The sequence below is a fragment of the Protopterus annectens genome, chromosome 2.part0 (assembly GCF_019279795.1).
Source record: "Protopterus annectens isolate FY-2018-M chromosome 2.part0, PAN1.0, whole genome shotgun sequence".
Classification (NCBI taxonomy): domain Eukaryota; kingdom Metazoa; phylum Chordata; order Ceratodontiformes; family Protopteridae; genus Protopterus; species Protopterus annectens.
The window spans coordinates 1,006,472,549-1,006,496,230 of NC_056728.1; the positions used below are offsets into that span (position 1 = coordinate 1,006,472,549).

Consider the following 23,682-nt stretch of genomic DNA (forward strand, 5'->3'; position numbering starts at 1 on the left):
TCTGTGTTTCTAGGTTGTGTACTGATGACAGAACACAAAGGGAAGAGTTAGAAGGGGTAAAGGAAAGTCTGATGGCTCGAGGCTATAATAATCTTGAGATCCATCAAGGACAAGTGAAAGCCGAAGAACAAAGGAGAATGAGAGGGAGACCATATTTTTCAGCAGGGCCGAGGCAAGACTCCAGTGATGAAATACGGAATGACAGAAATGGTGTGAGATGTTTGCTGACTTATAGCAATGACATTTCAGCAGTATGCCAGACTGTTAAGGACGACTGGAAGATTTTGATGATTGTTGAGGCTGTCAGATCCATAGTAGGAAAAAAAAACAAGGTTTACCTTTAAGAACAAACCGAACTTGGAGAGACTCATGCCAGAAAGAAACATCTGCTGTTAACGGTTGTATATCCAGAATTGGCACCTTTCCCTGTAAAAGATGCAAGGCATGTCCCTATATATAGGCAGCAGTAACTATTTTAAACATCCAGTAAATGGCCGTGAGTACAAACTGAGGACCTACTTGGACTGCAATATGGAGAATATTGTGTTTATAGCTAGATGTGATAGCTGCACAGCATTCTACGTAGGAAAAACCAGTAGACAGTTTAAAGAAAGAATATTACGTCATTACAGTGACATTAGGATGGCCGTACAAACAAATGCATTAGCACATCACATACAGGAATATCCTGGACATAAGTTCTTCTTTTTATCCATGGAAAAGGTCCATGTTAATGCTAGAGAACAGAAACCAAATGGATTGCAGACCTGCAAGCAGATAGGAACCCTGGACTTAATGGTGTGGTTCCTTTAAAGCCAGTATTAAGAGGCAGGAATCTAAGGAAATGATTTGATCGGATTACTCAGTAACAAATGGGTGTGTTTTGCTAACCAACAGGATCTGAAGAAGGCATTGCCGAAAGCACTTCTCCTTCTGTTGGTTTGAAGGCAGAGACTTTTTGCTGCTATACTGTGATTTTATTGTTTTATTTGTTTACTTGTGCTGGATTTTGCTTGTATTAAAATATTAGGTGTTGATACTTGTTCTGGAATTATAAGAGTCTCTCTCTGTGGAGGAACAGCAGTTTGTTTTTCTTGGAAGTAATACAAGTTGGCTGGAATTTTCAGAGCTAGAGCTGGTTTTGCTAGACCCATCCCTCATGGTTTCCTGGGGAGCTTTGCTGGTCCCTTCTCCTCCCAAGTTTCATCCTGAGCTTTGGCACTCTCCCTACTGTCATGAATACTGCAGTAGTGAAATGAAAGAACATAGTACACTTGTGTAAAGTCTTACCATAACGGTAGATGTCCTTCTGTTCATTGTTACAGTAATCACTCCCTCCCTTCCTCCACCGTCTGGTTCATTTGTCTTCTGGATGTACTGGTTATCTCTTGGTTTTCCTTGGAATGGTATTCCTACTGGGGCTTTCAGCTCTGAGGATGGTACATCTGGATGTCACCTTTATGCCCTACGCTACACAAGGAGCATATGTATGACATACGGCGTACCTTAAAGCAACCTAAGGCTTTGGTATAATGGCCGGATGTCAGGCTGCCATAGGCAAGGGATCCCAACTGTTATGAATACTGCAATGGTAAAGAGATGGACAACAACCGTTATGGTAAGATTTTACACAACTGTACTTTTCCCCTGTTATGCAGGACTTCTTGACTTACATACCTTAAGAAATGTGCATCTGTTTCACCTTTACTTGTCTTTCATTCCATAATTTGTTACTAATGTCAGAGGCTTTGTGCATTTTTCACTCCATTCATTGATGGGTGAGATGTAAGGACAGAGTTTAATTTTTTTTTTTTTTGATCATATATGGTATTGTATTGATTGTCTTGCAGTATGACGTATGGAAGTATAGCAAAGGATAAACATCCTGGCTGCTGCTTAGTTTGTTAGCACTACAGCAAGAGTTTTGTTTCCGAAGCCTATGCTCTGAATTTGAGTATGAGGCTGCAGGAGTGAAGAAGCAGTACAGAAGGATTTCTGGAAAAGCATTAGTTCATTTGATGGCAGATATGCATCAGCTTTATGTTAGTTCACTGTCAACAGCACGTGTCAGTAGAGGATGAAAACAATCCAGGGCCTAGCAAAGACAGTTGTAGTCTCATGCTTTGCAGTGCCCTCACTAGAGGAGTACCTGTCACTCTACCTCTCATCCTTTTACTCTGCCAGAGTATTGTCAAATGTGTGAAAAGTTACTCAAATGAGGTACAGAAATTTTTAAGCAGTAAGCAAGTCAGTATTCATTAACTGGACCATTGTATCTGCTGCTTATGGCAGAATACTGTTGTAATGTATGGACATGTACAGCATCATCATGGTTTTGTGAATTGTCCATCTGTTTAGTACAAGGATATTTTGGAAAGAGCTTGCACATGCATCTAAGTAGTTTTATGCTCTGTACTACTGTGCTTTACCTGTACTAACTGTACACGTTTTACATCTCTCTGTATCGCTCTGTCTAAATTAAGGTACTCATGGCAGATGTGTCATAGTTCAGTGGTCTGTCTTGGTAGATCTCATAGCAATAGAAGATAGGTGGCTTGTGTGACAAGGCTAAACTGTAGCTAATTAGTGATACTCAGGTGAACTCACAGATCTGAAGTAGTTAACTTCATTTGTCAGCAACCTTTGGGAATCAGGTCCGACCTCGTATCCGAGCCGGCAATCTTTCATAGCTTAGATCCGAGCTCCTAGCTCCTCCCCTTCACCCATAATCCCCTGCCAACCCTGACTGACCTCAGATCTAGTTTTCCGCGCTTCTTGTCAGCAGCTAGGTTTTTGAGCTCCTGGTTTCGTAGGGTCTTGTGAGAGTTTTTAAATTTTTTTATTATCCCCTTAAGTGTACGAGTGTGTTTTGTGGTCAGGTTCCCTTTTTTTGGCTAAAACTACCCTAGTCCATACCCTTTTAGTTAAACTTACCCTCCCTCCCCTTCGCTGGTCGTAGCTTCTGTGTGTTGTGTTTGGGGCCTAACGAGTGGGTTTTTCTTTAAGATGTCTGAGGCCCCAAAACCCATTTTTTCCAAGTGCACCGAGTGTGGCCATAAGCTCTCCCCAGCGGATGGCCACACTCGGTGTGTGAGGTGCCTTGGGGTTGAACACCTTTCCTCTGGGTGTTCCATCTGCGCAGCGTTCAACCCCAGGGCACTGAAGGACCGGAGGTCGAAGCTGATCCTAGCGGGACTTTTGCCCCCGGATTCGGCTTCGGCCTCGGCCTCAGGTGCTTCTGTGGCCTCCTCCCCGGCTTCGGCGGTGGCCACTCCTGCCTCTTTCCCTCCGGTCAGGACTCAAACTCCCGCTGCAGCTCCAGAGGAGAGGGAGGCCAGGAAAGAAAAAGGAGGGAGAAGCACCACAAGCGGCGGGCCGAGGCCTCCGCTTCCGCCCCCCCAGCTAAGTGGTCTTCTCCCTCCAGGGCTTCCTGGTCTCCCCCTTCTCGGATCCTGTCTCCATGCTTCTCACCGGGCCCCGAGAAGGAGGAGACCCGATCTCAGTCAAGGTCATCGAGGCGGCATTCCCGGCCAGCCTCGGTGGCCTCGTCGAGATCGACTCGTAGCCTTTCCGACGCAGATTTGGACTGGATGATGCGAAGGTTTCTCCAGGCCCAGCTGCAGATAGGAGTGCTCCTACCTCCCCCACTCTGGGGGGAGCTCGACACCTTTCTTTGCCCTGATAGCTCCTTCTCCGACCCGCTTCCCGGGTTCGGAGCCGAGCAGCCTTGGAGCCGGAGGTGGGTCGGCGCCGACAGTATCGGGTACTTCAGCATAGACTCTTCCCTTGAGCCTGTCGGGTCCGTTTTTGTCGGATCCGGGCTCTTGGAGCCGTGGGCTGAGTGTCTGATCTGAGGGAATCAGTGTGTCTTTGGCTCCGTCTAGGTCGGAGCACACTGGTCCGTCGGATCCGATGGCTTCGGCGCTGACCCCGATCCGTCCATCGGATCCGAGCAAGGGTCTGCTCTCGGATCCCAGAGAGAGCGGCTCTCCCTCGGCTTTTGATGTGGTGGAGAGGGCACTGTCGAGTGCTTCCAGGCCCCCGGTCCTTGCTTCGGCTCCGCCCCGCACTCCCTCTCTGTTGGGTCTGGCTTCCATCACCCGGCCCCAGGGACAGCCTGCTTCGATGTCCCAGGTCGTTCCCTTGGAACAGGACCTGGCTGGTGAGACGTCCTCGGACAGCCCCTCCCCCCGAGGACGTCCCTCACAAGCGAAAGTGCAAGAGGAGGCACGTGGATTCCCCCCGAGTCCTTGACTGATGACACGGATTTGGATGAAGGGGAAGGCTCCCCTAGGTCACCCCCCGAGGATGTCTCCTTCGGAGACATCCTGGAAATGCTCAGGATGAGAGGGGGGTGGTCTGCCCCCAAGGCTTCCTCGGACAAATCCGTGTTCCTGGAGGCATTCGAAGCAGGCCCATCTACCTCTTGGGTGTCCCCTCCGCCTGACCCCTTAGTGGACCTTATTACCACTAGGGCGTGGAAAGAGCCGGACACTGTGGAGCCAGTCCCCAAACGCCCGGACAAGATCCTTAGTCCGCCCTCCGAGAGGTCCCATTGGAGCAAGGGTGCCCCCGTAGGTGCCATGTTGGTGGCGGCGGCCACCAAGAGGGAATTAGCTCAGGAGAGTCCATCGGTCCATCCATCGAGCATGGAGTCCTGTTTGATGGACCGTTTAGGGAAGCGGGCTTTTAGTTCAGCGACCTTCTCGGTGAGGTCTCTGAACTACATGGCACATGTTATTCGACTGCAGCGGGACCTTATCAAAGAGTACGCTGCGTCGCCCCCGAGTCCATGTTGGTGGAGGACAAACGGTTGTACTCCACTCGGATGGCCACTCTCAGGTCCATATCTAACACCTCTGTGCGGCTGTTGTCCCACACCACAGAGGGAGCCACTAGAGCCAGCGGAACAGGCCTCGTCATGCGATGTCAGGCCTGGCTCTGGCATTGCGATTTCGCGGAACCCTTCAAGGCATCATTTGCGAATGCCCCTTTCGATGGTTCTGCCCTGTTTGGCAAGACTGTTCGCGAGACTTTGGTCCATAGCGAAAAGGACGGGAAGACGTCTGCCGTCGGAGTCCGCTTCTCTGCTCCCCAGAGGTCCTTCTCCGAGAACCAAAAGGGACAGAAGATGATGTGGTTCCGGAAGTCGCAACAATCCCAGTCCGCTCCGGATCCCCAGTCCTTCCGTGGCAGAGGAGGACAGGGTGGACACCGCCCTAGAGGCAGAGGGGGCCCGAGGAATGGTGGCTCCAGAGAAGCTTTCTCTGACTGGCCCACCCAGCGACCCTGAGGGGTTGCCCGACTGCTCCTCTCTGGAGGCAGTCGGGGGACATTTTTCGAGGCACCTGACAGCTTGGGAGTCCATCACAACAGACCGCTGGGTGCTTTGCATCATATCCAGAGGATACCAAATTCCCTTTTCTCGCATCCCTCACCAAACCAAACGCCTCCCCGACGTCCCACCCGATCAGAGGGAGGCTGCAGCTGCAGAAATTCAGCAGCTCTTAGGAAAAAGAGCCATCCAACACGTCCCCCCCCAGATCAGTTCGGATCGGGTTACTACTCCAGGTTCTTTTTGGTGCCAAAAAAGACAGGGGACCTAAGGCCAATCCTCTATCTCTACCTCCTGAACCTGTCAGTAACCAAAGAAAAGTTCCGGATGGTCACCGTTCAATCCATTCTCCCCATGTTGCAGGAGAGCGACTGGATGTGCTCGATATACCTCAAGGATGCGTATTACCACATTTTGATGGACAAACGATCCAGGGTGTTTCTCCACTTCCGGCTAGGAGCCAGTCATTATCAGTTCAGGGTCCTTCCCTTCGGTCTTACCTCAGCCCCCAGGGTGTTCACCAAGGTATTAGCAGTGATAGCGGCCCACCTGAGGCTCCAGGGAATGCAGGTGTTTCCATACCTAGACGACTGGCTCCTGACCTCCCCAACAAGGCATCTACTCTGCTCAGCCAGGAATTACTTTCTCCACCTTGCTCCCCGGCTGGGGATCACCGTCAACACGGACAAATCCTTTCTCAACCCGACTCAGGTGATAGACTTTATCGGGGCCAGATTAGACACCAACAACTTACTAGCCTTCTTAACCACTGAGCGACTTCACACCCTGAGGCTACATGTGCGGGCCATTTTACTATCGTCACCCCCCCCCGGCTGGATTGGTCCTGAGGGCGCTGGGCTCCATGGCGGCCGCAATTACCCTGTTCCCCATGGCTCGCCTGAACATGAGGGTTTTGCAGTAGACTCTCCAAGTCCAATGGTCCTTCCATCGATACCCTCTCAGTCACCCCATTCCCCTCAGCAAGGCTTGCAAAAGGGCTCTTGCATGGTGGTTACAATCACCGGACCTCCAAGCGGGACACCCTTTCTCCATGGCCCCTCTACTCGCCACAGTGACCACGGATGCCTCTCTCCTCGGGTGGGGGGGGCATTATGCGGGCAGGACGGTCCAAGGCACGTGGAACGATACAGAGATCTCATTGCATATAAATGTTCTAGAGATGAGGGCAGTGCTGTTGTCGTTGCAAGCACTTCAGAGCCTTCTTCCTACAGGAACAGTTGCAGTTCAGTCAGACAACATGTCGGTGGTCTGGTACATCAACAAACACTGGGGAACCAGGTCCTACCCACTGTGTCGAGAAGCTATGAGAGTGTGGGAATGGGCGATCTCCACCAACCGCTTTCTTATTGCAATGCACATTCCGGGTCGGTCCAACATCCTGGCGGACAAACCCAGTCGCACCATACTGTCTCCTTACGAGTGGTCTCTCAATCCCCAGGTAGCGAAGCGGATATTTGCCGTATGGGGACAACCCTGTTGCGATCTCTTCGCCTCTCCTTCAAACACGAAATGCAACAACTACTTTGCTCTAATTCCCCCCGCCGGGGAATTCCCGAGAGACGCTCTGGTGCATGCTTGGCCTCCCGGTCTACTCTTTGCTTTCCCCCCTCTACCTCTGATGCTGAAGCTTCTACAGAAAGCCAGTTGGTTGGGGAGCAAAATGATCCTCATTGCCCCATTCTGGCCTCATCAAGCTTGGTTCCCTTACCTCTGGTCTCATCTGGTGAATCTGCCTTGGATTCTAGATCCCCTCCCGGATCTGATTTCCCACCCCCTAGGCCTCCCAGTCCACTCATAGCTAGGACTCCCGGTATCTCCTCCCCAGTTAAAGCTATCCTAGTAGCAGCACACAAGCCCTCTACTAGGAAAGTCTATAGGAGTAAATGGAGACGTTTCGCTATTTGGGCAGAGCGTCAGAACCTAGACCCTTTCACAGCTCCATTGCCCGCCGTTTTGGATTTCCTTTCAGGGCTTTTTCATCAGGGGGCTAGCTGTTCCACAGTCAAAGTTCAACTAGCAGCTATCTCTCATTACCACGTGGGACATGAACTGGGTCCATTGATCACCACAAAGTTATGTAAGACCTTTCTAAAGGGCACCTTCCTACTCAGACCTCCAATAAAGGAAGTAGTGCCTCCCTGAGATTTGACTTTAGTACTTCAGGCCTTGACAGCTCCCCCCTTTGAACCTGCAGCTTCAGCTGATCTCAGACATTTGTCATGGAAAATAGCCTTTCTCGTCGCTATTACTTCAGCTAGGAGGGTTTCTGAACTTCAAGCCCTATGTGTAAAACCTCCTTACTTGACCTTCCACAAGGATAGGGTTTACCTCAGGACCAATCCCTCATTCCTTCCTAAGATTGCTTCCGAGGCAAATATTAACCAATCCATTAATCTGCCAGTCTTCTTTCCTGAATACCAGAACAAAGGAGAATACAAACTACATTCTTTAGATGTGCATAGACAGCTGCATTTTTACATTCATAGGACGGCTGGTCATAGACAATCCGACCAGTTGTTCGTCTCCTTTGCCAAATTTAACTTCGGTAAATCTGTGTCGAAGGTCACCTTGTCGAGGTGGATTTCACAATGCATCCTTTTGGCTTATGAAAGTTCTGGCAGGCCCGCACCTCAGGGAGTCCGTGCCCACTCTACTCGGTCCATGTCTACTTCTGCTGCCTTTCGGTATAGAGTACCCCTGGATGATATTTGCTCAGCAGCCACTTGGGCTTCACCTCATACCTTCATCAACCATTATAAATTGGATATTATCTCTAGAGGGAGAGCATCCTTTGGCTCTGCAGTGCTCCGGAACATCCTTCCATGAAGGCCGCCCAAGGTACAGGTAGCTGGGGACTCTGTCCCAAAGGTTGCTGACAAATGAAGTTAACTACTTCAGATTAAGAAGTTATGTACTCACCATAACGTTCCATCTGAGTAGGTAGACTTCATTTGTCTGCAACCGTCCCACCCTCCTTCCCCCTGACCTTCGGATGTTATTTGGCCAGAAGTTTTTACTCTGCCCTTTAAGGAAGGTAGTTAGTTTCCTTTTTCAGCCTTATTGGTTATGGGCAAACTTGATCTGAGGTCAGTCAGGGTTGGCAGGGGATTATGGATGAAGGGGAGGAGCTAGGAGGTCGGATCTAAGCTATGAAAGATTGCCGGCTCGGATCCGAGGTCGGATCCGATTCCCAAAGGTTGCAGACAAATGAAGTCTACCTACTCAGATGGAACGTTATGGTGAGTACATAACTTCTTATTTCTGTGTGTCAGATTAGAGGCTAAACACTGCAGTGAGAACCATGAGACAGTGGTGTACCATCTCACTGTTATGAAGGTTTATGAATGAATCACACAGGATATTTGGTGATCAGCTGGATGTGAGGAGGGCAGTAAGAAATTGATGTACACAAGACATAACTAAACAGGAAGGGGTTTGTTCAACAGTTGTCAGCAGCAGCGCATGTACAGTGTATCCCTATGTATCTTGAATGTTTGTTGTCACAATTATAATGTGAATAAAGAACAGGCTACATTTAAGTGGATGCTGTGGTAGGAGTTGAGAGTAAAACTGTCTGTGGCCATCAAAGTTTTCTGTCACTAAAATAATGACTGAGGAGTCATCAGTGAGGGTCAAATGCATTTGACAGTAGAACATCTCTCCAGTCCTGCGTTAACACAGTGTTTCCCTACAAACGTGATATGGCATTATCATGATGTACACATGGCTGTAGTAGCTGAAAAGGTAGTTCTTTATATTGTCTGTGACTGGAGGGTGCACAACATATGATTGACACAGTTTCAGTTTACTTGCTAGTTATTCATGAAGGGGCATTCAACAGCATAGAATGCATGGTGCTAAACTGCTCACTGATTGTCATGTATTCATTGACTAAGACCACATTGAACCACAATTCAGTCTATCCACTGAATGTTAATTGCTTTTTTCATTGCATGTCGCAGAATGTTGATGGCTCCTTACATTGCATATTTTGATTTGTATCGTTTTAATCATGTGCTTAACGGAGAACTGTGTTGAACATGATTAGAAGCCTGGTTTGACTGTAGGTGACAGTGCAGGCACATGTGATACCCAGAACATGCATGCAGAGACTGCATTGCTGGTAATCCTTTAGCCCTGTAATTCCATAATTGTGTCACTTTTATGGCTGTGGTCTTTGAATCCTTGGCTTATTTATTGTGTGGGAATAGTATGATTTTGTCTGCTGTGCTGTTGGGAGAGATTTCATTTCATGAGATAATTGATTAGAGATGCTGATGATGTCTTTGTTAGCAAGAAGGTACATTCCTTTCATCATCCCACTTTCCACAGCTGTGGCATGACTTATTGCAGTGAGTGCCTACATATAGTTATGAAACAACTCACAGAATTCAGAATTTGAATCAATCTGCCTGGGAACGGTCCTTTTCTACAGTCTGGGTACTTCTTTTCTGTCTTTGAGCTGGGTGGCTGATAGCCTGCCCTGCTGTCTCTGTGGAACTATCTATGGTGCCTCCTTCCTCTGCTTTGCTGGTCATCCAACGTGATGTACTCTGTGTTTATTCTGTTGCCTACTGTTGGCCTGCTGCTAGTCATCATTAATTGTAGTTTACATGTGTCTGCCTTCCTTGTCATGTAGTTAGCATTTGTACAAGTGCTGCTGTGTACTTGGTCTTCATTTTGCATTGAGAATAACACACACTGCACTCCAAGTCTGAGCATCTGCCCCCTACAGATTGTCTCATATATCACTGTGTTATATTTAAAGTGAGTCTTGGTTGGGCTAGGGGAGCTTAGCTTTTACACCAACAAATGAGTTATCTGTAAAGAGATTCATTGCTTTTCCTTCAGTTGTGTTGGTGCATTTATTCTGTATGAATCCTTTCATGTAATCCTACTAAGCCACCTTTTTTCATAAGTAGTTTCATTTCTTGATTGGTTTTCAGTCCCCTAAACATGTGCACGCCTGGTTTCAATTAACTTCAGTGTCATTAGTACTGTAATGTAAAACATGAGGACATACAGAACTGCATAAAGTGAAGGCTTCTGTCCACCTGAAGCAGTATTTATTTTACTTCCCTAGAGAACAGCTGGTGACCAAATGTTGAACTTCCTTTTGAATGTTGTCGTCATTTTCATTTGCTGATTACTAATGCTAAGTTGAGATGTCAGCTATTGTCATGTTGTCTGTGTATGACAATAGTAATTATGTTGCAGTTGAAATGATGAGGATAAATGATTTTTTAATGTATAAATTACTGCCAAGCTCATGAAATAATTTGTGTTTACAAGCTAGTACAGATGGAGAATAAAAAAAATTAAGTCTCTGTAATCCCTTGAAGAACATGACATCATCTGAGAATAAAGATTACAGCCATCATTCCTAGTCTGTCATAAGCAGTTAGTTGCATGTTTCGTGGACTAGTTCTTAGTAAAGCAGGCAAGGTAAGCTTTGCATACCTGACATTTCACATTTTGAACATAAAACTCAAGTACATTAAAAGAACAAACGTAGAAATGCATTGTTTTCCCTCTGCTGTGTAGTAGAGTAAGAGACTGCTGTACAGTTTTGTTTTGTTTCAGAAATAGTAGTTACAGTATTTTACTTTTTGAAGACTCTGTGTGAGTAAACACAGGTCTGATCTCTAGAAGAGCTGTACCTGTCAGGCAGCTGATAATCATTGCTTAGTGACTGGAGGAGAGCAAATGCTGGTAGCCAGTGGTTCTCTTTAAGAGTTATATGGCAAGTAAAAGGAAAGTGCCAAAACTGAGATGGCATTCAGCACTCCACTGTGTCTTAGTGGCAGTCTTCAGTTTCAGTGCTGTAGTGGCACATGAACAGATGTGTACAAGCTGCTGGGAATGGGAGTTTGACTAAATTGCTTTTACATTAAAGTTGCAGCTATAATATCAGAGACGCTCTCGCCTTGATGGGTTAGTGATTGAGTTCATCTCCTCTGTCATTCAGAATTTTTTCACTTCCATGTCAGACGTTGCTGAACTTGGGGGCACGCTTGCCACTTGGCAGCACAAACAAGACTTCACCTGCTGGTTACACAAGCGCATTTAGCCTACAAACCTGTCGATTTTCCAATTTTTTTTTTCTGTTGCTTTTTTCAGCTTCATTCTCAATCCTGAGGCACTGCTTTTAAAAATTCTCACAAGCTGTACCTAGAAGCAACCATATAGTGTCAGAGGCTGTCATATTTCTAGACAAGACCCATACTTGCACTGCCTTAACTGGCACCAGTTCAACTCTGCCACCCACAAATCTTAGAGAAGTCGTCCCTGGTCTCCAAGTTGAGAGTTCCTCACAACTGAATTGGCAGAAGGATCCCAGTCAAAGTTATGGGTCTTGGTTCTGACAGAAGTTTGAGTGTAGGCCTTGGATTAGCTTTCTGTCAGCTAGTCTTTGGCAAGTCAGACACCAGTACCAGTCTTCCTCTTCAGTGGGCGACGAGGGCCTCTGAAGATGTGCAGCCCCAGCTGCTGTCTTGGGAGTACATGCGTAGTGTATGAACTACACAGCTCGGGAGGGGAATTAATTGGAGCTCGAAGCTTATTGAGTCAGTCTCTGGGAGTGATCTGTGCAGTCATTATCCTCCTGCTGGGAGTACTTGATGGTAAGGACTCCCATCTTAGACTTTGTCTAGCCCAGACAGAGTGAGTCTTTTTACTCGGGTTGAAAGGAGTTCACCAGGACATCCTATACAGGCCTGAGTTCACAAGGATATCCTATGCAGGCCTCACAGTGCAGGATGCAGACATCAAGAAATGTTTGGTAGGAACCTGACTTGCAGGTGTGGGGCCATAACCCTAGAACATATGACATGATCCTAGTGCCAGGCCTTTGTAGAAGTCTCTTGCCTTTGTGCGTTTCCTTTAGCAGATGTGCTCCTGGATACCAGAATAATACTGGCTAGCATTCAGTGACTGCTGTTCCCATACTCAGACCTGTGTGAACCCAAGTTGCAGGTGTGGTGCCACATACCTCCCAACTATTCAGAATTTTTCAGAATGTCCAGATTTTTGCATCATTTTTAGTATTCCTCATAAAATTTGTGATGTTTCCCATCTATTCATTGAGGGTTATAGTCATGAAATAATGACAGGTATTTGTGTTTTTAGCCTTCATATCTTTCAGAAAAAGCACAGTAATGGAAAAATGTTATAGTAACTTTCTAATTTTAAGAGCAATGTTTAAAATCTGTCCCTTATTTCAGGCCTTTTAATTATTTTGGCTTTGTCCAGAATGCTTACACTAAGAGGGTGAGAGATATGGGCCTCTTGATATAATACTATTGCTGAGCCCATTGTCAGCCTTTTCTACCTATGTACTTCTTTTAGCAGGTGTGTTCCTGGACACTAGATTAGTATTGCCTAACATTCAGCGAGTCAGAGCTCTCTTCACATACTCATTCCTTTGTGAAACTGTGCATGGCATTACTTCTGGGGCTGTTGAAATGCTGGGGATTTCCCTCCTACTTAGGCTCCTATGAAAACTCTTAAGATCCTTGAGAGAAAAGGGCAGCATCCCCCCCCCCCCCACAATAATACCCCCTTTGAACAAACCTTGAGGCTCATGAAGTCCTTTTTGGACTGACATATAGACCCTTACTCTTCCCACTGGAAGCACCTAATGCATACCTATGGAAGAAGGAAGAACCCCAAATCTTCCCTCCCTTCTCTTGGAGCTAGCTTTTAAAGATTTCATTGTTGCAGCCTAGAAGCACTCAGATTCTACTTTTGTCTCAAGAAAGAAGATGCCATTTACAATCCTCCTGATGATGGGAACAAGTCTGCCACCATGCATTTTCAAGCTGCTACTCTATGATCTCTCTTGTCCAGCATAAGTCAGAGATACCGTAACTCTTTGTCATTTTGCCAGCAGACAATGTCAAAAGTTGTAAACAAATTTAGCAAGAGCATATGCTCTTCTACCATGTTGGGGCTTAGGAGACCCTCAACTATTCAGTTCACTTCTGCAGATTCCATTACTTCCTAATGGAACAAATCTTGGATCATCTGACTGATCTCTCTGGGACCAGGCCAAGGGAAGAGAGAGTTGAAGAATGAATTAACTGGTTCAAAAGCGGGCAGTTCTGTGTTTAGTGCAATTTTGATTGTGTTAGTACAGGAACAGCATTCAGGATGCCAATTTTAAAGGGGAGTTTCTTTGTGAAAAGGCATCTCAAATGATCTCTTAAGGAGGAAACCGGCACTTAGTGCTGTACAGGACTTCATAATTTGAGTTTTCAGAGCCACTGTTTTCTGAATCTTGCCATCCCTTCTTGCAGAGCAGGGAATGCACTTTAACATCTAATGAGCTTGCCCCTACAGGTGCCACTGAAGTTACTCAAGGAGACAACTCCACTAGACCAACCATAGATCTTTGACCAGTAGAGTTAAGGGTGCGGTCATGGTCAACCATGTCTTAGAATTCTTAGGTTCCCCTCCAAGGAAAAAATTCTGCTACAAGACCTAATCCTCTTAGTAGAGCTGCTAGGGCAGGCCTAATATCTACTGTTGGAAGGGATTATAGAATCTGTGTGTTACTCAGAATTAAGCCATCTGTTTGTAGTTCTAGGTCCCATCCTGGACTACAACAGTTTGAACCATAGCATCTGGTGCATTTAGTCAGAGATGGTGTGACGATTGGGGAGAGATGGGCGAAGGCTGCCAGCCTAGTCAAATAGAATTGGTATATAATTCTGGCATTTGTAAATAAGTGTAAAATACAGGCATGTTTTCTTGAGTGTAAAAGATTACTGTGAAATGTGGAACTGCAAAATATGTGACAACATTGCACCCCACTGGCCCAGTGAAGCATGTTGTGATCCTTTCATATTAGAATTCGGCTCCATTGCGGCTGGATGAAGGTTTCATGCCCATTGTTTTAAGGCTAAAGTTTATGACTAGAATGTAGATGTGGAAGGTGCTTTATTGCTCTAGTTTCTGTTAGAATATACATGCGAAACGTCTTCTATTGTTGTAAGTTTCTGTGCAGGTGTTAGATTGCTAAATAATGCAGTTTATTTGCCTGGGAAAACCGAAGTGTCAAAAATTATGCAATTTGGGGAGGACCCAGCAAACATGTTTGTTAGTAATGTTTAAATACTATTTCTAACAGGAGACCTGGGGAACATTTTGATTTTGATATCCAACTTATCAGCAGTCTGCCTTGTGCTCACATGTAAGTTTTAGTACTGTGATTTCTTGTAGGAATAGTTAAAGCTAGTAAAGATTAAGTATATTTCTTTGAAATCAGACCTGTCCTACTGTATTATTTTAATTTTCTGTGTGATCTCTGAACTCTTGGATATCTCTGTGGTGTAGTAGTTTTGTCTTGTGTTTTAATTATGTATTATTAAATATTTTAAAACCTTCTACCTGTGGCTGATTTGAGTAGAGATAAGCTCTAGAGTAGATTGCATATTTATAGAGTGTATTGTAATAAGCCACTCTGATAAGCGTTAGACTGTATAGTCACATTACCATTGGATAATAATATTGCACAGTAATAATTGGACACCCTTTTAAGGACCTTTTAGTAGCTGATATTATTAACTGGGTGGTGGCAGTAATTACTACCATATAGTCTGGGTAAAAGGGCACAGCTGGAGAATCTGTGTCAGCCTTTCCCAGGAGTGTCTGTGAAGTTGTATAAATACTTATCTCAGTGTTTGTGTGTTGTGACAGCTACTTGGCAGGGACACAAAGCACTGGTTGGACAGAGAGAGGTACTGGAGGTTCTAGCTTGCCCAGTTAGGCTGAGACCTGGACCCTGTATTTGTGCCAGTGGGGAGTCTTATTGGGGACCTGATGAGCAAGGGAGCAGCCTGCCCCAGACTGACTGTGATCTCTGTGTGCACGTAAGGGAAATTGTACTTTACTATGTGTATTAGTTATCCTTTTCTCTTCTGTGAGATGACCTCCCTGGTGTTAATGGTGAGGATTGAGGCTCCTTGATTGCTGGGCCAGGGCATGGTCGTCACAAGTGCTTGGCAGTGGTGGGATCTACTTCACATACTAATTGGCTTGTAGTGGTGTGGGGTAGAGCGAATTCCTGTAGCTTATGTACAGTGATCTCTAAAGGTGTTTTGTACTCTAAAACAGCCACGCAATGTATACTGAGAGTTCAGATCACAATTGTTTTATTTCTTTGTTAGCTTAGTGTTAGTCCAGGTGAGCAGGCAGCATGTCAGCAGAAGAGTATGGAAAGCTGACAAGGAGCCAGCTGGCAGAGATGTGCCAGGTTAGGGGACTGGTGCATGGAAACTTGACTAAAGCAGACCTGATTGCAGCCTTGGTTACAGCTGCATCAGAAAACAGCAGCCTGGAGGACAATCAGACTGACAGTGGAGATACAATATTCTGGGAGAATGGACAGCTCTACCTTTCTGCAGTGAACTTAAAAATCCAGCTGGAGCTAAAGAGACTTGAGTTGGAGGCCAGGCTTATGGAACTAGAAACAGCCGAGGAAGTGAGGAGTCTACAAGCTGAGGAAAATGAATGGCAGAGGAGGCATGAGAGGGAAATGCTGATTCTTCGCCAGAGTCATGGAGGTAATGGGGAAGGAAGTAACTGGACCCCAGAAGCACAAAAGGTCAGTAAATTTCTTCCACAGTTTAAAGAGGGGGATAATTTTGATAGCTTCATTCATATGTTTGAGTGGGTGTGTAAACAGTATGAAGTTGACCAAGGGCTCTGGGTACGGTTCCTGACCCCCTTTCTCCATGGTAAAGATGTAACTTCTTTAGCAAAAATGCACGATACTGACTGTTTTGATTATACTGCTGTAAAAAGACATTTATGAGAATGTTTTAAGCTAACACCTGAAATGTATAGGAAAAAGCTTTGTGAGCATAGACGCAAGGCAGATGAAAATGTATGTGAATATGTTGCTGAACTGAGCACTTATTGTCATATCTGGGTGAGTGGATGTCAGGTCACCACTTTTGAAGGGCTGGCAGACCTTTTGATAAGGGAACAAGCCCTTAGCACTTTGCCTGAGGACATGAGAATCTGGTTAGCTGATACAGTGTGCTACTTCAGAGGAGTTGTGGAAGAAGGGAGACCTATACCTAGCAAGCAGGGCAGCCCTGCCCAGGAAAGAGACCCCCAGTACTGCTCATGGGACTAAAGGAACCCATGGTGGGCAGCACAGACTGCCCCAACAGAATCCGCCAGTAGCAGGGGAAGCCACTAGTCTAGGAGCTAGGGTTAAATGTTTTGAATGCACCCAGTGGGGCCATGTGGCATACAGATGTCCACGGAGGCAAGGTGGGGAACCAAAGGTGAGGGAACCAGTAAGTGGGAAAGATAAAATGCCAACAGTGGGTTGTCTTGAGACAACAGGGGTATGGAACTGCCATCCTGCAGATGTCCTGACAGGGAAGGATTTGGATAGTGCAGTATCCTGCGCTTGTGCAGTTACACACAGTCAGGCTTGGAGACAAGCATGCAAGTTTGGTAGCCTGGGGGAGACCCAGACAGACTGCACGCTTGCAGCCAGGACTGCTGAGGTGGTTACTTCAGGGAGGGAACTGCTCTGTAGCAGTGAGAATGAAGGTGAGCCACAGCTGCTTGTGGGTACTGATGGTCCCTTGGACAGAGTGAATTCCAAAGTAGAGGTGAGTAGTAGTACCCTGGCTGACAGTGAGGCACCGCTGTTAGAGGATGCCGGACTTCCTGTGGAAGGGGAGCTGGGAAGGGTTACAAGGAGAGATTGGAGACGGGCTCAGCTCTACATTGAAAGGCCTGAGGAAAGTAGCTAGCGAGGCACCTGATTCTCAAGGGAAGGGGGGATCTGTATACAGGAACAAAGGGTTACTGTACAGAGAGTAGACCCCTGAGGGAGGGCTAGAAGGTGAGAGAGTACAGCAGTTGGTAGTGCCGAGAGCTTACCGTCTGGCGGTTCTAGCCATAGCCCATGATATTCCCTTTGCAGGTCATATGGGCATAAAACGTCGTATTATGCAAAACTTCTATTGGCCTGGAATTTCCAGAGATGTAACAGGGTACTGCAGGACCTGTGAGTAGTGCCAAAAGGTAGGCAAGGCAGGAGACAAGGTGAGAGCTCCTTTGATGCCTTTGCCTGTGATTGAGGAGCCATTTCAGAGGGTAGGTATGGATATTGTGGGTCCTCTGATTACCCCAAGTTCCACAGGGAAAAAGTATATCCTAGTGATTGTAGATTATGCTACACAATACCCTGAGGCAGTGGCTTTGTCCTCCATTGAGGCTGAGAAGGTGGCAAATGCTTTGCTAGAGATTTTCAGCAGGGTAGGTTTCCCAAAAGAAATACCGTCTGACAGAGGTGCCAATTTTATGTCAGACTTGCTGGCTTGTCTGTGGAAGTCCTGTAGGGTGAAGCATATGAAGACCACCCCCTTCCATCCCCAGACTAATGGTCTTGTTGAGAGGTTAAACTCTACAATCAAGTCCATGTTACAGCATTTGCAGATCAGTTTAAGAGGGAGTGAGACAAATATTTGCCCCATCTGTTTGCTTACAGAGAGGTTCCCCAGGAATCCACAGGTTTTTCAGCCTTTGAGTTGCTTTATGGGCATAGGGTGAGGGGACCTCTAGATTTCGAGATGAGTGGGAAGGTGAGTGTGAGTCTCACAAGGAGTCTGTTGTGGCATACGTCTTAACCCTCAGGACAAGGCTCAGGGAACTCATGGGTTTGGCCTAGGAGAACCTGACAGAAGCCCAACAACAGAAAAAGGTGTGGTATGACAGGAATGCTCAAGCTAGAGAGTATGCTGTAGGGCAGCAGGTGATAGTTCTCATTCCTGTCAGACACAAAAAGTTGCAGGCAGCTTGGGAGGGACCCCACAAGGTGGTAAGAAAGGTAAGTGATGTTAACTACATGGTGGGTAGTGCTAGGCAGATGGCAGGGGCACAAATTGTTCCATGTTAACATGATGAAACCTTACCATGATAGGGAGGCACTTGTGTGGAGCCTTCACAGTGGATTGCAGGAGGAGTCTGAGAGAGATCTTGTGACTGATCTCCTCAATGAGGTTCGGGCTGACACCTCGGTGGAAGGGGTAGCAATGTCCCAGCAGCTATCTCCTACTCAGGTTCGAGAAATTCGAGCAGTGTTGCAGGAGTGTGCGGGTATGTTCACCGGGAAACCAGAGAGCACCCACCTGGTGCAGCACCAGGTGGATACAGGACCCCAAAGGTCTATCAGGCAGTCCCCTTATAGGGTGTCTGAGAGAGTCAAACAGACTCTGAAGGAAGAGGTACAGGAGATGTTGGAACTAGGGGTGATTCAAGAGTCCCAACAGTCCCTGGGCCTCACCAGTGGTGTTGATGCCAAAGAAGGGTGGCAGCACCAAGTTCTGTGTGGATTACAGGAAATTAAATAATCGCACAGAGTCAGATGCTTACCCCATTCCTAGGACAGATTAGGCACTAGAGCAGCTGGGTGGGGCTAAGTATCTCACAACTATTCATCTTACCAAAGGTTACTGGCAGGTGCCTTTGACTCCCAGTGCTAGAGAGACGTCAGCCTTTGTGACTCTTTTTGGCTTGTTTGAGTTCACAAAGATGCCCTTTGGGATGAAGAATGCCCCAGCGACTTTCCAGAGGTTGGTAGATCATATCTTAGCAGGAGCAAGGGGGTTTGCCCTTGCTTACATGGATGATATTGCTATCTACAGCCATTTCTGGCAAGAGCACCTTCAGCATGTCAGAGAGGTGCTGTGCAGACTACAGAGGGCAGGGTTGATCATTAAGCCCGGCAAATGTCAGGTGGGTATGGCAGAGGTGTCCTATCTATGAGAGTGGGAAGTGGTTAGATAAGGCCAGAACCTGCCAAAGTGGAAGCTATTCAGGCATGGCCTGCACCTGTTACCAAAAATCAGGTGAGGGCATTCTTGGGGACAGCAGGGTACTACAGAAAGTTAATTCCCAATTATAGTACCATAGCTGCTCCCCTCACAGACCTGACAAAGAAGAACAGGCCAGATAAGGTAGTGTGGACCCCAGCATGTGAGCAGGCATTTCAGAAGCTTAAGGAAGCTTTGGGAAGATCCCCTGTGTTAGCCAGAAAATACTTTGTTGTGCAGGTGGATGCTTCAAACTATAGGGTGGGGTGCTCTACTTAGCCAGATTTCTTCAGAGGAAGAAGAGCACCCAGTGGTTTATCTCAGTCGTAGGCTCCAACCCAGGGAGGAATGCTATGCAGTGGTAGAGAAGGAATGTCTAGCCATAGTGTTGGCACTCCAAAAACTTCAGCCTTATCTGTATGGAAGAAAATTCACTGTGATGACAGATCACAACCCTCTAACATGGTTAAACAGAGTCAGTCAGCAAAATGCCAAGTTGCTAAGATGGAGTCTGGGGTTGCAAGCATATGATATGTCAGTGCAGCACCGCAGTGTGAGTAGCAATGTCAATGCAGATGGTCCCTCAAGACAGGGAATGGGTTGAGGTACACCCAGATAGACCTGACACTCTCAAGCGACGTTTCTTAAGGGGCACTTGAAAAATTAGCTTGAGTTCCCCGGGTGGAAGAGATGTGACGATTGGGGAGAGATGGGTGAAGGCTGCCAGCCTAGTCAACTAGAATTTGATATATAATTCTGGCATTTGTAAATAAATGTAAAATACAGGCTTATTTTCTTGAGTGTAAAATATTACTGTGAAATGTGGAACTGCAAAATATGTGACAAAATTGCACTCTACTGGTCCAGTGAAGCATGTTGTGATCCTTTCATATTAGAATTCGGCTCCAGTGCGGCTGGATGAAGGTTTCATGCCCATTGTTTTTAGGCTAAAGTTTATGGCTAGAATTTAGATGTGGAAGGTGCTTTATTGTTCTAATTTCTGTTAGAATGTACATGTGAAATGTCTTCTATTGTAAGTTTCTGTGCAGGTGTTAGATTGCTAAGTAATGCAGGTTGTTTGCCTGGGAAAACCGAAGTGTCAAAAATGATTTAATTTGGGGAGGGACCCAGCATACATGTTTGTTAGTAATGTTTAAATATTATTTCTCACAAGAGATTTGGAGAGCATTTTGATCTTGATATCCAGCTTATCAACACTCTGCCTTGTGCTCACATGTAAGTTTTAGTACTGTGATTTCTTGTAGGAATAGTTAAAGTTAGTAAAGATTAATTATTTTTCTTTGAAATCAGACCTCTCTTACTGTATTGTTTTAAGTTTTTGTGTGATCTCTGAACTCTTGGATATCTCTGTGGTGTAGTAGTTTTGTCTTGTGTTTTAATTATTTATTATTAAATATTTTTAAAACCTTCTACCTGTGGCTGATTTGTGTAGAGATAAGCTCTAGAGTACATTGCATATTTATAGAGTTTATTGTAATAGACCACAATGATAAGCCTTAGACTGTATAGTCACATTACCATTGGATAATAATATTGCACAGTAGTAATTGGACACCCTTTTAAGGGCCTTTTAGTAGATGATATTATTAACTGCGTGGTGGCAGTAATTACGACCATATAGGCTGGGTAAAGGGGCACAGCTGGAGAATCTGTGTCAGCCTTTCCCAGGAGTGTCTGTGAAGTTGTATAATACTTATCTGAAAGTGTGTCTGTGTTGTGTCAGCTACTTGGCAGGGACACAAAGCACTGGTTGGACAGAAGGGTACTGGAGGTTCTAGCTTGCCCAGTTAGGCTGAGACCTGGACCCTATAGCTGTGCCAGTGGGGAGGCTTATTGGGGACCTGGTGAGCAAGGGAGCAGCCAGCCCCAGACTGACTGTGATCTCTGTGTGCACGTAAGGGAAATTGTACTTTACTGTGTGTATTAGTTATCCTTTTCTCTTCTATGAGATGACCTCCCTGGTGTTAGTGGTGAGGATTGAGGCTCCTTGATTGCTGGGCAAGGGCATGGTTGTCACAGGCTGACATGTGTGCTTGTCTAGGATGGCATGGCCGAGGTTGTTCTTTTTCAAAGGTGACCACAGAAACAGCATTCAGGATGCCAAATTTAAAGGGGAGTTTCTTTGTGAGCGGGCATCTCAAATTATCTCTTAAGGAGGAAACAGGCACTTAGTGCTGTACAGGACTTCATAATTTGAGTTTTTCGAGCCCCTGTTTTCTGAGTCTTGCCATCCCTACTTGCAGAGCAGGGAATCCACTTTAACATCTAATGAGCTTGCCCCAACAGGTGCCACTGAAGTTATTCAAGGAGACAACTCCACTGGAACCAACCATAGAAGTCCAACCATAGATCTTTGACTAGTAGAGTTGAGGGTGCGGTCATGGTCAGCCATGTCTTAGAATTCTTAGGTTCTCCTTCAAGGAACAAATTCTGCTACAAGACCTAATCCTGTTAGTAGAGCTCCTAGGGCAGGCCTAATATCTACTGCTGGAATGGATTATAGAAGCTGTTTGTTACTCAGAATGAGGCCATCTGTTTATAGTTCCAGGTCCCATCCTGGACTACAACAGTTTGAACCATCACATCTGGTGAATTTAGTTGGAGATGATAATGCTGCAGGTTAGTCATTTCCCTGCTGCTGCAAGGAAACTGACTTATCTAGCTGGAATCCCTTTGGCACATTAAGTATTTGAGCTATAGAAAAAGGTTCCTTTTATTTCTGCAGATGGAAAAAGTCGCCCATTTGGGTTTCTGCCCTGAGGTCGTTAAATTACTTTGCACATTTTACCAGATTACAAAGAGATTTGACAAAGGAGTTGAGTGTTTGCCTTGGTTTGGCCACAGTATCAGGAGCCTTGCAGGAGAGGATTTCCAAGTCGACTTTCTCCTTGTAGCCCCATCTGGGGACTTCCTTGAAGCTTCTCTGGGTAGTATGGTCTGTTGTTGCTGTCCTTGGCTGTGATCATAAGTTGAATTAAGTTGTCTGTTGTTCCATCTTGAGACTTGCCTTTATAAGAGCTGACTGGGCACACTGTTGTGCCAGCCATTCCTGCCAATGAAGGTGGCCCACAAAACCATGATCTTGGCTTTTTGGCTGAAGATGTAATGGAGGATTCCGAATTGGACCTTACAATGGCTTCTGCATTTGCTGACTGCCATAATATTCAAGGATTTGTTTGCATATCTGAAGAGTTAGATGTTGTAGTTGACGGTATAGTGTCGGAGGTTACAGAGCAGTCGTGGACTCATGGGACTTCTCTTGCCATCAGACTCGCATGAATGGATCCTGGAGGGAAGTACTGAGGGCACATCATACTTTAGAGAATGCCATTGGTAAGTCATATTACAAGTTGACAGACGAGTTGGTATAAATGACACTGTAAACTGAAAAGCCTTGAAACATTGTATCTGATGTTGTAAATCTTTATTCATTCTTTACTGTTAGGACTTCGGTTCCGCCCTCGGAACCGACACGGCCGTTTCCAAGCTCGCGACAGCCAAAAACTCTCGGCTAAGACCTACCCATAATTCCCCTCTCATAGTTACTCCAGATGTTCTTCATGTTTCACTGTTGCAACATGTTGCAGTCATTACATTTGGGTAATCTACTGGCAGGTTACCCTCAGTCGGCCTGAATAACAAAGTCTTGGGTCCTGCGTCCGTTGCTATTTCCTCTTCCATGACATCAGATTGTCAGGGGTATAAAACATGCAGCCGATGCTATTTTATTCAGTATTTCTTGTTGCGAGGTGCCCGAAGCAGAAGCAGTTCGCAAGTGCTGGTCGGCCGACTCCGTATTCGAGTTTCAGAACCGAAGTCTTCAAACTAAAGCTAGCACCCCATTGGGGAAACTTTTTCTTGCTCCTTACCGATGTCAGTAAAAGTTAATAATTGCATTACTTGTGGGAAGCAAATACCTCATGAGGATTTTCATTTGTATTGTATACCTTGCCTAGGCCCTGATCACAACGTGCCTTGCTGTCGGTTTTGTGCTAGATTTAACCAACGCACTATTAACCGTCTGTATATTTTTGTTTCAAGATTTAACTGTCATGAAATGTCGTCCGTTAGCAATCCGACTACCGGAGTTCACAAAAAACGCAAGGAAAAAGACAGAGAAAGACCGTTGAGGTCCAAAACTGATGACGAAGCTTCTCCTAAGCCAGTCGCCGGTTCACCGGTACTCAGTGAGGCACTTTCGCAGCCCCTGATACCTGCTACTTTTGAGTCACAGGCCTCTACCGAGACCCATTCAGAGTCCGGTATGCTGCGAGATTCTCAGAGTATTGAACCCGTGGATGTCTCTCCCTTGGATGGATCCGGAGCCGCTGAGCAGGCACCGGCTTCTGAGGGTGTTTTCAGGACTCAAACATTTTTATATTAAACCGACGCCAGCAACAAAAAAAAGGTCAAAAACAACTTCTATGTCTAAAAAACCGACGCATGAGCCACGTGCTCAGGCCC

General features: G+C 46.1%; 1 protein-coding gene across 13 annotated transcripts in view; it reads left to right on the forward strand.

Moving 5' to 3' along the window:
* LOC122793337 (PDZ and LIM domain protein 5-like) overlaps nt 1-23,682 on the forward strand; it is a 2,364,325-nt gene that overhangs the window by 728,558 nt on the left and 1,612,085 nt on the right. The gene's annotated exons all lie outside the window — the stretch shown is intronic.